Raw genomic sequence first — 11,054 nt, 5'->3', positions numbered from 1 at the left:
GACAATATTTGGGTCATGCTTATACTAAAAAAAAAAAAATTTGTCTGAAATTCAAAGTTAGCTGGGCATACTGTATACTATCTGGTAACCTAACCTGATAGGGCTTAGTTGTTCAAATTGACCAGGTGCTGGGTATGGTAGGAGGTTGGGGAATGGATGCTTATAATTGTGGCTTGCCAAATTAGAACATGTTGGTGCCTCTCAGGTTGGGCCGAGGTGGGAAGAATTCCAAGTTCAGTCTGGACTTGATAATTGCAATTGAGTTAAGTTGCTACACCTTTTTGGAACTCAGCTTTCTCATCTGTCTAATGGGTGTATTCATTGCCCTCTTACCCAACTCTAACAGGGGTACGAAAAAGAAGGAATGAGAGAAATTCTATGAAGTTACCTTGAATATAAAACTCAATATGAATGAGAAACAATAGTCCTTTCTTGGCAGGGCAATATTCACTGACTTAAAATAGGACATTTAAAGACCTGTGGGCTTTTAATTCTTACTATAGCCCCTGCCCCCACTAGCAAATGGGCAGTCATTTGCAGGTAGAGGCGCTGTAGGTCATTTGTGGAGTATATTTGCTTAGAAGTGTGGACCTTGGAAAAGACATAATTCTCTATCCAGGCAGAAAGAACAGCCTGTGCGTGGCCTAGAGGCTGGACCAAATGTGACATAGTAAGCATAGTGAAAAAATAGGGTTGCTTGTAGTGGCAGCAGCTGACATGTTGTCAACTGTTGTGGGGTTAATGGGCAGTGGTCACTTTAAGGAGGAAAAGTTGAGAGAACTAATGTGTATTTAACTTCTACATAATGCTCTCTCCATCTTTGTTCAGTAGCAAATGACAGAAATCCACTCAGACCATGCTAAGTAATGACTAATTTACTGCTTCATGGAACCGAGAAGCCCAGGTGTGTTTCTCAGGCACAGTTGGATCCAGGAGTTCAAGGGATCTCACTGGCCTCCTTTTCACTCACTCTCCTTGGATGAGGCTTTATTCTTAGCATGCCCTCTCCACATGGCAGCAAGATAGCTCCTGGCCAAAGCAGGGTTATGATGTTATTTGAGAGTATGATCCCCCAACCAGATAGGTCTTAATGTCCTAGCATTTATGTAACAAGGAAGGACTGTGATTGTCTTTGTTTGGGTCATGTGTCTCCTTCTGGCCCATCACAGAGTCTGGGTGGAGAAGTGCTCTTATTGGCCAGCCTGGATCATATACCCACCTTGCAGTATATTTGAATGACATGGAATCACACAGAATGTGGGAGGACAGTTCACCAAAGGAAGGAATTCAGAGCCAACGATGTTAATTACACATTTTGGGCTTCAATTTCCTCACTCATATGGTAGCATTAAATAATTGCTAATTTTCAGAGTTATTGTGAAGATTAAATGAAATAAAGTACCTAACGCAGTGCCTGGCACATAGTGGATTTTTAATTTATACAGATAATCTCAGGGAAGATAATAGTAGTAATACTATAAAGAGGAGAAATATTTGTTAGGAAGATTTTAGCTGTAAAATCAGCTATAATATCAGAAAATTCAGCTGAAATTGGCTTAAACACTACAGGGGCTTTATCAGTTCATATACTCAGAATTCTAGAGGTTGGGGAGTTTCCCAGTTACTTGGGTCTAGTGAAATAAGTTACATATACAACCCCCCTCCCCAAATTACATATAGTAAGTTCTATGGAAGAAATGGATGTGGTGCAGAGATAGAGAAGTAAGGGTGGGAGCTACCTCCTGTAGAAAGAGCATTCAGGGAAGGCATCTCTGAAGAGGTGACTTTTGGGCAGAGATCTGAAGATGAAGACTAGCCATATGTAAAGTGAGCATTCTGGGCAGAGAGAACAGTATCTGCAAAGGCCCTTGGGTCTTCACATTAGAGCTTTACAGGATTCATTTCTGGTTCCATTGGCATAGGACAGCCATGATCCAGGGAGCATGATGTTTTGTTAAACATGTATGGCCATGTTTTAACATGGACTGAATGTGATCATTTATGACTTTGTGTACAGATGGCTGCTTCCTTCAACAGGTGGTCCCCAGACAAAGATACATGCCATGATGTGCAGTTTTAAATGAGAATATGTTTCTGCTGCAGAAATTCACTGCCAATTTATTGAAATTTATGGAGAGGATGTTCTTAATCTACAGAATCATGCAAAGTTTGGGATATGGAAGTGGAACAGCAGTGTTGCTATATGAAGACCAGAAAGTGCAAACAAAGGGGTTTTCATGTCACAAGACTTGTCTCCTCCTGGCACAACTGTCTGGTTCCAGTGGGAGGTTGCATGGGAAATTTGCAATCAACTTTGTTGTAAAATAGTGAGTTATTTTCATCCTGATGAAAAATTTACACTTCTCTACCTGACTGGGAATATCCATTGAATCTTGACCATTTGGTTCCCCATCCACTCCATGTACTAGTGTTTGTTTGTGAATTAGTCTGGACAGACTATGTTATGCTGAAGTAACAAATAAACCCTGAAATGTCAATGTCTCAATATAATAACAATTTCTCACTCCCACTAAGTCCAGTACAGGGCTGTTCTCTTGTCATGTCACCTCCCAGCAGGTACTCAAACACCTGAGCTGCTTCTATCCTGTGGTTCTGACATCTCCGGGTTCTTCATTTCTAGCTGTGCAAATGAAGGAGAGAGCAGCAGTCGGAACCTTTTAAAGATCAGGCCTAGATGTGGTGTGCATCATTTGTGTCCACCTCCCATTGGTCAAAACTCAGCCATCTGACCTCGACCTAATCATGGACAGTCCTCAAGTCTACAGTACTTAAAAAGCAAAAAGTAAAATGGAATCAGATGAACACTTAGCAATGTTTCGGCCACAGCTTATTTTTGCTTCCTGGTGGGAACTCTCACCATTAAGAAAAATAGTTATTGTTAGTATTAACCAAGTGCTTACCGGGCTGCAGTCCGTGTGCCTACCCTTTGCGTTTATTCTCTCTTTGAAGTTTCCTCATGTCCCTTTATCTCCATTTTTACAGATAAGGAAACACTTTTGGAAAAGCGCAGTAACTTGCCCAAGTCAACCAACTGTTAAATGTGCATCTGGATTCAAATATGGGCCTGGATGACTGACTTTCAAGCCCAAGCTCTTAGTTGCTCTGTTGGGAATCAGGGATGATCATTCTGCAACTCAGTCTCCTTGACGGTAAGCCCAGCCTGTTGCCATCTCTGTTGATATAAACAACATTTCCTGCAGGAGCTGAGCAGATATCAGGAACAAAGACAGTTGCCCAAATCAATGCACTCTCCAAACAAACATGGAGCAGAGAGCAACTGTCCCCAGTACCCCACTGATGTGAAGTTCTAGAAGCTCCCGTCTCAGCAGATGGGATTAACAGAATGATTCATGTTTCTTAACTACTCTACTGTGGGATGGGATGGAGGTCACTCCATCCTGAGCACCTGCAATGGCTCAGAATTCAGTAAAGGAGACAGCAGGTCTCCAGTGGCTGTCCAAAGCTGTGCATGCACATATTCCAACAGGGCTCTATATGGCCTTTTCTATGTTGTGGTGCCTCAGGGGACCCTACTTCTAGAGGACTGAGAGCTCAAAGCAACCTGGTTGGGGCCATATGGAAACACAGGATGCCAGGCTGGGTTGCATGGACCTGCATGGGGTCAGGCACCGCAACAGCAACTTCATCACATAAAAATCAGTGGGTCATCATGACTTCAAAGCCCAGTACAGGGCGATGACACTGGCATGGCCCTCAACCAGACTTCCCCAGAGACACCTCACAGTCAGTGAAATTCAGGGCCGGGGACAGTTCATTTTGGAGGCAGCTGGAGAAAAGGGACTCCAAAAAATAGCTAGCTTGAGAATGTTCTGCAAATTGGAAGTTGTGAATCACCGAAGCTGAAAAACATCTGATTCAGCAGTGCCTAGGGCGTTCCAGAAGTTTCAGCTGTCAGGCCTTGGAGTCCAGACAAAAGCATGTGTGCAGAGCAGAAAGCCAGATGCAGACTTCTTACCCAGTCCTGCTGGTCATCTCCAAAGGCATGGATGTGGATTCAATTGCTAGGAAGTACAGATGGTCACTGGAAATGGGCTCTGCTTAGACTGGCTTCTTACAAACACGTGTAGCAAAGCACTATTTTGATGAAGGAGAGAGACATGGGTGGCTGGGGAAAAGTTGCCTCCCATTTTAGAGAAACAACTTATAATCACATGCTCAGGTCCTTTGGGGATCTAGAGTGGTGGGATCGTGTTGCCCATGAAGCTACGTTGGAGCTAATAGGAGTGCTCCCTGTTGAGAAGGGGATTTCAAAGTGAAGAAACAGATTGAAAGAGGTGAGTTATCCTTCAAGTTTGCAGTGCAGTCATGGCATGTCAGTGCTTTGACTAGTTTCATCTGAGATTTTTCCTATTCTTGCACCAGAAGAGTAAGAAATACATTTATTTTTATTGTAAGTTACCCAGTCTCAGATATTCAATTATAGCAACAGAAAATGGACTAAGATAGTCATCTTCATGTTATTGAGTTATAACAGTTTTTTATATATACCAGACACAAGGATTTTGTGGGATACATTTTTATAAATATTTCCCCAGTTGTTGAATCTGTCTTTTATTTTTGATTCATAGAGTGATTTGAAAAGCAGAGGCTTTGAATTTTGATAAAGTCAATTTTATAAATTTTCTAATGGTTGAGCTTTTTGTGTCCTATCTCAGAAATTTTTGCCTACATTGATGTTGCAAATATATTCTTTACATTATCTTTTAAAAGCTTTATATTTAAGCTTTTGCATTTAGGTGTATGATCCATTTTAAGGTAAGTTTTATTTACTATGTGGGGAATGATTAAATTTTACTTATTTTTTTCTGTATGAGATGTTAGTTTTTGGAATGCTATTTATTGAAATGACCATTCTTTCTCTGTTAAATTGACATAGCACCCTTGTAAAATAATTAACTATGGATGTGTGGGTCTATTTCTGACCCTGTATTCTTTCCCATTAATTGGTCAATCATTTTGCCAAAATCATAGCGCCTTGATTATTGTAGCTTTTAGTAACTTTTGAAATCATATAACTTTGTTTCTATTTTTAAAATTATTTTGGATATTTTGGGTCCTTTGCATTTCCAAATAAATTTTAGAATCAGTTGTCCATTTTGACAAAGCAGACTGCTAAGATTTTGATTGCAATTATAATAAATCTATAAATCATCTGGGGAGAATTGACATGTTAACAATACTAAGTCTCCCAACTCATGGACAGGGTGTATGTATTTATTTAGGTCTTCTTTTATTTCTGTCAGCACTATTTTTTATTTTCAGTATGCAGAAATTACACAGTTTTTGTTAAATTTATTCCTATGTATGTTATACTTTTGAACTATTATAAACAGAATTCTTTACAAATTTATTTCCCAAGTTTTTTTGTGGCTAGTATGTAGAAATAGAGTTGAATTATATGAATTGGCTAAATTCACTTAGTAGTCCTACCTAGTAGCTTTTTTTTAAAGATCCAGTAGGATTTTCCATGTGCGTGGATTTTTCCATTTTAGGTTCTTTGTGTATAAAATTTGTTCTACTTCTTCCTTTTTAATTTGTATGTTTGTATTTCTTTTCCTTGCCTCATTACAATACAACAAAGCACACCTAGTACTAGGATTTCCCGTATGATGTTGAATGGACATAGACTGAGCAAGTGTCTTTCCTCATTCTGAACTTAGTGAAAAATATTCAGTCTTTCACGATTATGTATAATGTTAGTTATAAATGTCTTCTACCAAGTTAAGGAAGTTTCTTTTCTTTTTCTTTTTTTTTTTTGAAACCGAGTCTGGGTCTGTTGCCTAGGCTAGAGTGCAGTGGAGAGATCTCGGCTCACTGCAACCTCCACCTCCCGGGTTCAGGCGATTCTCCTGCCTCAGCCTCCCAAGCAGCTGGGATTACAGGCGCCCACCAATATGCCCAGCTAATTTTTGTATTTTTAGTAGAGATGGGGTTTCACCATGTTGGCCAGGCTGGTCTTGAACTCCTGACCTCAGGTGATCCACCTGCCTCTCGGCCTCCTAAGGTGCTGGGATTATAGGCATGGGTCACTGTGCCTGGCCAGAAGTTTCTTTACATTCCTACTTTGCTGAGAGATTTCTTTAAATTATAAATGGGTAAAGAAATTTGTTAAATACTTTTCTTAAATTTATTAAGATAATTATGTTTTTTCTTCTTTAGTATGTTAATATGGTGATTGTATTGGATGAGTTTTGAATATTAAACCAACCTTGCCTTCCTGAGATAATTTTCACTTCATGTTGTATTGTTCTTTAAATATATTGCCAAATTCGTTTTGCTGATATTTTGCAAAATATGTTCTTTTCACGCAAGACGTTGGTTTATAGTTTTTCTCTCTCTCTTTAATGTCTTTGTCTGGTTTTGTCTCAGGACAATGGTGACCTTAAACTGTGTTAGAAAATCTTGTCTTCCTTTCTATTGTCTGGAAGCGTTTGTGTACAGTTGGCATTATTTCTTCATTAAATATTTGATTTAGTATACCAGTGAAGGTATTTGGACCTGGAATTTCCTTTGTGGAAAGCTTTAATGTCATTATTTTTGATCTTTTCTTCTTTTCAAATATAAGCATTGAAAGCTGTATGGTTTTGTTTAATAATTGCTGAAGCATTCCACAAATATTGACATGGTTTGTTTTCATTTTCATTTGGTTCAAAATATTTTCTGATTTCCTTGTTGATTTATTCTTTTCATATTTACTCATAATCTTATGGTTGCTGTGTTTTCACTCTTTTATGTTCCAAGTCTCCCTCTGGTATCAGTTTTCTTCTTCGTGAAGAACTTCCATGAACATTTCTTCTTGTGAAAATCAGTTAGTGACAACTTCTCTCACCTTTTGTTTGTCTGAAAAAAAAATCTTTATTTCAACTCTACTTTTGAAAGATATTTTTTCTGGTTATCAAAATTTACATGACATTTTACATCTTTATCCCTCAAAGATATCAGTCCTCTGTCTTCTGGTTTGCATAGTTTCTGATGAGACATCTGAGATAATTTTTCTCTTTGTTCTCTGGGTTTATCATGTCTGTTTTTCTGTGCAGCTTTTCATATTTTTCATTTAGTAGTTATTTCTTTAGCAATTGACTGTGATTTCTCTTGGTATGGTTTTCTATGTGTTTATCTTTCCTTGAGTTCATTGACCTTCTTGCATCTGTAAGTTTATAGATGTCATCAAAAATTTAGATTTTAAAATTGCCATTATAAATTCAATTTTTCTTTTCTGTTCATCTTTCTCCTTTTGGAACTCCAGCAACATTTATGTTATACCATCTGATGTTGACCTACAGCTCAGTGAGGCTCTGCTTATATTTTTCAGTCTTTTTCTTTTTCTCTGTGGTTCCTCTTGAATTTTTTTCATTCCTGAAAGTTCCATTTGGCATGTTTTCATATGTGTGTATATAGTGTGTGTCACACACACACACACACTATATACACTATAGATAGATCTATCTATATATGCATACACTACATATATATAGTGTATGTATGTGTTCCTTTGTATATACATATATTCTTTCATTATACTCATGTTTTTCTTTAAACACTTGAGCTTGCATACCTGAAAGATTTAAAGTCCTTGGTTGATAATTCATTCATCTCTAAAATGTATAGATGTTTCTATTGATTGATTTTCCTTCTTTTACAAATCATATGCTTTCATCATAATTACTAATTTTTTAACTAGAGGTTGGGCATTGTGTATTTTATATTGGTTATTGGTGGATTTTGTTATATCCCTTTGAAGAGTGTTATGCTTTGTATTGGTGGGTCGAGTGACTAGGATGCAATTCAGCTTGATTCTTTTGAGGCTCAATTTTTATATTTTTAAATGGTTAATTTAATCCCTTTACTGAAGGGCTTATTTAGCCCCACTACCAAGGCATAAAACTTCCATGGCGTTACTACGTTTCCCTTGTATTTAGCATTGTCTCTGTGCTCTGGCTGGTGGGAAGTTGAATATTTTCAGCCCTGGGTGAGCTCTGAGAATTGTTTGGCTTGCAGCTCTCTAGTGATTTTTTTTCTGTTAATTTTCCTTGCCCAGCCTTATTTGCATGTGGAGATTAATGTTTAGCTAAAGATCCAGAGTGCCCCTATGCAGATTTCTGGAGCTCTTTCTTTGTATAGTTTCCTTCACTCCAGTACTCTGTGCTTTCCAAATCTATCTACCCTGGCCTCCCTGATCTCTGTGACTTTCTCTGTTTGGGTTCATCCTCCTGGTGACTCAGTCCAAAAATTACTTCCAGGTTAAGATGGTGCAATTGTCTGGTTTACTTTAGTTTTTCATTTTATTGGTGATTATGGTCCTGTGTTACTTGCTGTTTAATGTCTGAAAACACTTCTTGAATCTATTTTGTTCTGTTTGTAGATTGTTTTTTCAGTGGGTCAGGGTATATCCCATAGGAGTTTCTCCTTCATGGGTAGAAGCAAAAGTTGAGATTAAGTCTTTTGCCCAGTCACAAATAGATGTTAGCAGAACTGGGTCTAAAACCCAAATATGATAGACTTCAAAGCCTGTGCCCTTCATCATGATCAAGATCCCATTCTCCCCTTTTTTGGACCACATTCCAGAAAGAAGGCAGGTAAGAACCCAGTCAGTAAAAAGCAAACTGGCTATTCTTAGTGCTACAATTCCAGTAAGAAGGATTAGGCAGGGAATTTGCTGTTATAGTTGGCGACTTCTCAGAAGTGCCCTGCCAAAGTTAGCTTTTATTTATTTTCTTCCTTGTGAGTGAATGGAGAAAGTATGGGGCAGTTCTTCATTTATTTGTTCGCTGGTTCATTAATTCTATCATTTATTCCTCCATTTAAGATTATTAATGGAACACCTGCTGTGTACCAGGCACTAGGTTTTTGTTGTTGTTGTTTTGGGAGGGAAATACAGCTCCCAGTGGGTTTTGCTTTGCTTTCTTCCTCTTCATTCTTTTACTGTCTCCCAAACTTTCAATATGATCATGTGGGAAAGTCCTAGATGGTGACATTTTAGGGATGACTCCCTGGACCCTCGTGTAGTTTCTGGGTTGTTAGGAGAGAAGTTAGGGTCTCCTTCCAAATTAAAATAAACGCCAACACCCCCGGGGAGGTATCATACATTAAGCCATTGTCAGCCAAATCTTGGCCAGCTATTAATGTTTCAGGAAAGATTTATTAAGTGTTAATTAAGAGTAAGCATGAAGAACAACATAGGCCTCTTGGGAAATGGGACAGGATGAGAAAGCAAAGGAATTCTCACAGAAAATGTGGCAAGGATAAATTCTGAAATTTTGTCCCAAGCTGAGACGTATATGTCCTTTGTCTTCTTTGGTCTGGGTGTCATAATAATAACAAAGTTGAGTGACACTTTGTAGGTTACAGTTCCCCCCACCCACTCATTTGTTTTTCTTGAAGCCACCTCTCAACAGCCTTTGGAGAACATTCGTACTGCTGATGAAATGGAAATTGGAAGAAGGAAAGTCACTAGCTCAAGTTGCCCAGCTGATAAGTGTTATGGTCTGAATTTGAACCGAGGCCATCTAACTCCGGTGCTTCTGGTCCTAATTCTGCTTTGCCATCTAAACTTGCAAAGCTGCTTGCTATGACCAAATCATCTCTGTCTTCATTACTGGTTCTATCAGTTCAGGATTTTCCTGTGCAACTCTTTCACAGAGCACCAAGTTTGGTGTCCAAGGTGATTTGGGCTTTTTGCATGCATCCAGATATTTGTTGCCAACCTCAGGAACCATTTCTTCCTCTTTGTGGCTGGTTGATTGGAGTGGTAGCAAAAAAGCAAGTCTGGCCAGCTACTTCGTGGAAGACCAGGAAATGACAAAGGACACAGGATGTTCTTTAAAGTTCTGAACAACATGAGGCCAACTAAATGGGAATGAAAGGGCTTTTGAGGAGAAATAGGAATTAAACAATAGTCTATCATCAGGTTTACTGCTGCTGGAAAACAGAATGCAAATGTATTTGCAGGGTGAGATTCTAAGGCTATTTTTAAGAGAGGCACCAGCAGGCATTCAGTGAAGGCTAGATGGGTTAATGAAGTAAACGCATTTCCCGCTTCTCCATGATTTATATTTCTAAGGCTGCACTACATAGTAATTCAATAAAGCTGAAATGGCAGGAATGTCTGGCAGATTTTTTGGAATATGATACTTGGCTCATTATGGTGGTCCAGTTTCAGTATCTGGAGAAGGGTGAGATACAAAGGGACATCAGGAGCAATCTTTTCTTCTCTCTTTCAGCCTCTACCACTTCAGCATAGCCTGCTCTATCTCAACCTTATTCATGTCAATATAATACGTTATTATTAAAGGCTTCCTGAAGCTTATTTTCTATTTGAGAATGATGAGGTATTCACTGCCTGCCAATCATGGTCTTCACAATTAGGAAGTTTATGCCTCAGTTAATGGTTTTTCTTTTCCTCTTGATGTAACAAGAGAATTTATCCTGTGAGTAATACTGGAATTCATCCTCATGGTCATTTTCCTCTGTTAGTGCCCCAGGGACTATTTGAAACTACTTCTTTGTATGTGTATGTGAATATACGAGACAGAGAGACTCGGGGGAGAGGGAGAAAGAGATAGGAGTGAGAGGGCAGAGAGAGGAGAAAGTATTAATCTCATAGAACTCTTAGTTTCCATTCTGATAGCATTTATTGAATATATAGTCTGTGCCCCTAATGGTCCTATAGTGGAAATCTATATGGTCCTATATGGAAATCTGCTTTGTGTCAGTTCTACATCACTTATTTTGGGATTCTGTTTCTGGCAAGGCAATGTGATTCAGTGGGACCTCACCGGGCTGTAATTACCTTTCACACTATAGGGACAAGCTCTTCACTCACTCTGACTAGTTCAATTTTTTTCTTCTGGACCTAATAATTAGTTCAGTGTTCATTCTAAAGCCCAAACAGGACCAATCAATGCCACTTGGGTGATCAACTATGGATGTTGAGTGGTGGCGGGGGTGGGGGTGGGGGGATTTGTGATGATTGTTGTCATCATCTTCTCTTTCTTTCTTTCTGTCTTTCTTTC

Source organism: Macaca mulatta, chromosome 11 (assembly GCF_049350105.2).
Source record: "Macaca mulatta isolate MMU2019108-1 chromosome 11, T2T-MMU8v2.0, whole genome shotgun sequence".
Lineage (NCBI taxonomy): Eukaryota > Metazoa > Chordata > Mammalia > Primates > Cercopithecidae > Macaca > Macaca mulatta.
This window is presented reverse-complemented; position numbering follows the sequence as displayed.